Source organism: Electrona antarctica, assembly GCF_951216825.1.
Source record: "Electrona antarctica genome assembly, chromosome: 5".
NCBI classification, from domain to species: domain Eukaryota; kingdom Metazoa; phylum Chordata; class Actinopteri; order Myctophiformes; family Myctophidae; genus Electrona; species Electrona antarctica.
In genome coordinates, this window is record NC_136810.1 from 25,837,310 (window position 1) to 25,843,141 (window position 5,832).

Sequence of the window (5,832 nt, forward strand, 5' to 3'; positions counted from 1 at the left end):
GCACACACACACACACACACACACACACACACACACACACACACACACACACACACACACACACACACACACACACACACACACACACACACACACACACACACACACACACACACACTTATGGCAGTCCATCGATGTCGATGATGACGTTGCTCCAAATATAGTTCATGGGATGATTATTGTTGTGTCTGTCGTCTGTGCATAGCCAGGTGGCTGTTCAGACCTATGCGTGATCCGCAGACTTTGTCACAGGAGGGGCAGGGGAAGGCAGCAGTGGTGGTCGGTGGACCTTTGGCACGTTGGTGCCTCTGTGCACGCCGCTGTACTCTCCTCTCTGTGAGCTTCTCCTGAAGATGAGTGATTCCCTGGTGACAGGTAGAGCTCCAGGTGTGGCGATCAACAGCCAGGGACTCTAGTGCTGGAGGTTTGATATCACATTTCTTCAAGAGGGTTTTGATGTGGTCCTTGTACCTCTTTTTTGGACCCCCAGCAGCCCTTTGACCGGCTTGAAGCTGGCCATACAGGATCTGTCGGGGTAGGCGGTGGGCTGGCATACGGATCACATGCCCGACCCATCTGAGGTGTTTTTGGCCAAGGAGTGCTGTAATGCTGGGTGTGTTGGTCCGGTCGTATATTTCAGTGTACGGCACCCTGTCGGCCCAGGTCAGACCCAGGATCCTTTGGAGGCAGAAGATGTGGAAAGCCTCTAGACAATTTATGTGCCTCTGGTTGGGTGTCCAGGTTTCCGAGCTGTAGAGCAGTGTGGAGAGGCAGACTGCCTTGTACACAGCTGCCTTAGTGGAGATGGTGAGGTTCCTGTTCTGAAAGACCCTGGACCTTAGCCTACCAAAGGCAGTAGAGGCCAGGCTGATGCGTGCCTGGACGTCATCGTCTATGGTGCAGGATGGTGACAGAGTGCTACCGAGGTAGGTGAAGTGAGGGACGATGGCTAATGGGTGCCCGTCGAGGGTGAAGATAGGCGTGTTTGGCTGGGGGGTGAAATGCTGCACGAGTATTTGTGTTTTTTTAATGTTTATCTGGAGACCAATGGCACTGTATATAGTGTGGTACGAGGTGTATTTCCATAGGATTTTTTTTCTAAAAGTGATTTTTTTGCTTTTTTGGCTTTCATAGGGACCAAACTGTCAGAAAATGATGGGGTTCAAATTTTCCCGACCCCCACCCCTTATTTGGGGGGTTACATATTTTGGGACCACCCATAATAGTACGCCAGACAATTAATGTCCGATTTTCATAATATTAGGGTTGTTTTATAGGTTTTTAAATATTCCGAGTTGATTTCTTACACTTTGAAAGTAGCCAGAATAATATTTTCTGACTTTTGGTTGGGGTCTTTCTTCACCCGTGACCCCCCGGACTCATCTCAGTGCTCATTACATTCCTCGCTCTGCTCCTGTTCCAGAACAATGTCAAATTAGATAATAATTTAAGCATTAAAAGTTTTTGTAGCTGGGCACTGATTACAAAAATGAGTAGTAGCTAATACATGGGGTCTTCCACAGGGGGTCCGGGACTAGTTTTGCCCATATTCTTGCACCCATGTATGTGATTTGCAAGTATTTCGAATAGTATTAGAATATCTTGCGTTTATGTAAGTACTTTGATAGTTTATTAGTATTCTACCATTATGGTTGACAGGTGTTACTGCAGGGAATAAAGGTACAGTATTGCAACTTCTCACTCTTGAATGTCCTCCCTAATAGTGTTGACACAGTCTCCACCATAGCATTTGCAGAGAGGAGTGCAAGGCAAGTTATTGTTTGAGAAAATGTCAGAAGTTGGAGCTGCAATGCATTCACAAGACACCAAGTCAAGTAACAGCAGGAGAACATCAGTGTCTGGTGACCAAACACATATGTCTCGCAAAGCACCATTAGCAACAGAGGCCCTTGATGAGGAATCGGGGTATTAGCCTCTTCATGTATGTGCACCTTCTCAAAATCACGTCCCTTGATGAAGTTATCATATATGACAACCAGCGTGAAAGAGCTGTCCCTTGAGAAATACTCAAGCAGTCCCTGGCCTAACACACATGTCAGCTTCCTCTTGGTTGATGATGCAGACAGGAGTTCCTTGATGGACATGGTGAGCTTCATCTCTGGATGGATTTCGTATTCTACAGATGAAGTTGCTCTCTTCTGTCGAGTCTTATTCTTTAAAGTCCATATACCGATCAAAGACAATGCGTCCCTCATCATAGCCAGCCATCATCGTTTTCATGCGTTTGTTGAATGCATCCTGAAGATCTGCCAGCTTCAGCATGGTTGGTGTCTTCTTCATGCTCTGAAGCACACCCATGGCATCAACTATCAGAACTTTGACAGGCTGTGGGATACATGGAAGATCTTCCTGCATCAGATCAGGCTCTGGGACAACTTCAAGAGGCTCTGCCTTGGCATCTTCTACTGCATGCATCAGACTGGCTTTGTCTGTGGGAATATACAGGGTTCCATCAACAGCACACAGAGAACGGGGAACTATTGACATCTCATATTCACCAATTGTCTCCTCAAGTTTAGGAACTAAACTTGGTCGGCTGCCTTGGATGATTAGAAATCGACCCAGCAGTTGACGTTCCTCACGCAACTTGATGACTTTGTCTCCGATACGTACTCTTCAATGGTGTGTTCTCTTTGAACGGATTGCCTCCACAGTGCAACTCAATCAATTTACATTGCTTGAGAGCATTTTCTCTTGACCTCAATGCAATCTCTCCTGAGAGCTGATAATGTTCTTTCCTTGAAGACCTGGAAACCTGGAAGCTTTTGGGAAGCTGTTGAGGTACTGATTCACTAGACCAGAAAGATGGGGTGTGGTAGTGACTAGTCGGTCAAGAGCTGCTTCATCTCTACTGAGTCCAACCATCCCACCATGTCCCTTTAGCTTCTTGATTTCCTGCTCAAGGGCTTGATCTGTGAAGAGATGAGTGAACGGTATCTCTGACTTTGCCACCACAAATTCACCTGACTTCAGTGCGTTCCATGTTTCTGGGTCATCCTGTTCAAGAGCGTTCATTTGGGCAAGATAGACTGGCATCAGTCGAGCATAGTTAAGGAGATCACGAGCAAATAAATACTTGATGAGTTCCTCTAAGGATGACAAGTAGCCCTCCCAGTCACCTGACCGACAACAGAAAGACGAAGAGAAAAGAGAAAGACAGCAGCAGCCTGGCTGATCTTGGCTGATCTTTATTTAGCAGCAATATTTGCTACACTTGGGTCTGAGGCACCTTACTTTGAAAATAGCTGATCTACAAGCTCACTACAACTACTACAACCTTGTAGATCAGCTATTGTTGGCTAAAGTTCTCCTTGGAAAAGGGATGCTATGGTTCAAGTGGTGTAATGTAAAAAAGGTTCCTATCCCACAATGATTTGGTGGGCCCCTGTAGTAACTCTGAGGACCCCCAAGGGGTCATGGGCCCCGTGTGGAAGACCCCTGGTATTGGCTACTACTATTTTTTGATATCAGAGCCCAGCTACAAATACTTTTATGCTTCATTTATGATCTAATTTGACAATATTCTGGAGCAGGAGCAGAGCGAGGAATGTAATGAGAACTGGGATAGGCCCAGGGGTCAGTCCGGGAGGTCCCAGGTGAGGAAACACCCCTACCAAAAGTCAAAAAAGATTCTTCTGACCACTTTAAAAGTTTAAGAAATCAACTCAGAATGTTTTAAAACATACAAAACAATTATAATATTATGAAAATCGGACATTAACTGGCTGGCATACTGTTCTGGGAGGTCCCAAATAGATGACCCCCCCAGAAACGGGGTGGGGGTCTGGAAAATTTGAACCCCATCATTTTCTCATAGTTTGGACTCTATAGAACCAATATCTGCAAAAAAATCAATTTTAGCACAAAAATCCTACAGGAGCTGTTTTTTTGACGCCTCGTACCACACTAATATGGAGGCGACCACATTTAGTGCACGCTGAAGGGATTCCGGTGTGTGAGCGAGTAGAGCACAGTCGTCAGCGTACTGTAACTCCAGGATGTGTTGGGTGGTGACTTTGGTAGCGGCTTGGAGGCGACGGATGTTAAAAAGGTTACCATCCAGCCTGTACTGTATGTGTATCCCATCCGTGGGGTCCACACACACACACACACACACACACACACACACACACACACACACACACACACACACACACACACACACACACACACACACACACACACACACACACACACACAGAGCAGGCAGGACTAACTTGTTCAGTGAGTTCATCTTGGTCGGTACCGGCGTCTCTCTGAATATTGATATAATATTGCAGATCCTTGTTTCATGAGGAGATGAGGACAGTGTCTTTGACAGTGAGTGACAATGAGAGTTGTGTGGATGAAACGTAAGCGTCCTATCCTGCTGTTGCTGGGAGCAATTCTACTGGCCAGCTATATGTCATTCATGAATGGATACAACCCATTAAAAACAAGTGACCATGAGAAGGACAAAGCACCTTTGGTACCAAGATTTACAGATTCGGAGCCAAGATTTTCACATCTGGAGCCAAACATCAGTAACCTCCGTGAGTTGAGCAATAATTTATTAATCTTCTATTGTATGACATGAATACATTAATATGGATGAATAATTGCCCAAATTATTCAATTGTAATTGTATGCTTGCTAATTGCTTATAACATTAGTGTATGATTGTTTATGTCTTAGAGCAGGGTAGAGTACAGTAGAGCAGGGTTTATCACATGGGTACACTACATGGTGCTGTGATGCCAGTCCAGGGGTGCTGCAGAAGCGGAATACTTTGATAATATTTAAGCTAGATTTGACCAATATCCCAAATTATTTCATGTGAATTTAAATGTCAAGTGCTATTTTCAATTAGTTCTAACCGGGTCCGGAACAGATATTCCTGACAGACATACTATTAATACAAGTAAGACGCGCGAACGCGGGAAGCGAACGCAGCTCGTAAATTGCAAAAACAACAATTAGAATAAATTACGTAATTTAAGGTTTTTTTTAAGTTCTCTTTTTTGTGTTTTTTAAGATTTTTTTTAAGTTAAGTTTTTCTTTAAGTTAAGTTTTTTTTAAGTTTTTCCTTTTAAAGTTTTTCCTTTTTAAGTTTTTTTTAGTTAAGTTTTTTTTTAAGTTAAGTTTTTTTTAAGTTAAGTTTTGTTTGTGTGTGCGTGCGTTTTCCTTTTTAAGTTTTTTTTTAAGTTACGTTTTTTTTTAAGTTACGTTTTTTTTAAGTTAAGTTTTGTGTGTGTGTGTGCGTGCGTGCGTGCGTGCGTGCGTGCGTGCGTGCGTGCGTGCGTGCGTGCGTGCGTGCGTGTGTGTGTGCGTGCATGTGTGTGTGTGTTTGTGTGTGATACAGCTGCGCCCTCTGGTGGTGGGCGGGTGGTGTTACAGCGTGACAGACACACACACACACAGACAGACATGATCTGCTGGGTCTCATAGTAAATGCTCACTGCGTTCGCAACTACTACTAATCCAGTTTGGCAGTGTGCTGCGGGTTCGACTCCCGATGGCCCTTACTGCATGTCTTACCCCTTATCTCTCTCCCCATTTCCTGTCAGCCTACTGTCTGTCCCTCCATAAAATATATTACAAAAAAATAAAAACATTTGATATTTGATTAGATATGAATGCATTATCTGACAAATTGATTTGAATAAGTGATCATAATGCAAATCCCCTACTAGGCTACTCATTCTTGATGTATCTAATTTAGTTTCCCTTGTGTTGACAGACAACTTGATTAAAATCTTGGAACAAAAACAGGATGCCATGCAAAAAATGCTCTCAGAAGACCGCGAGAATCATGGAAGAGTCATAGCTGCA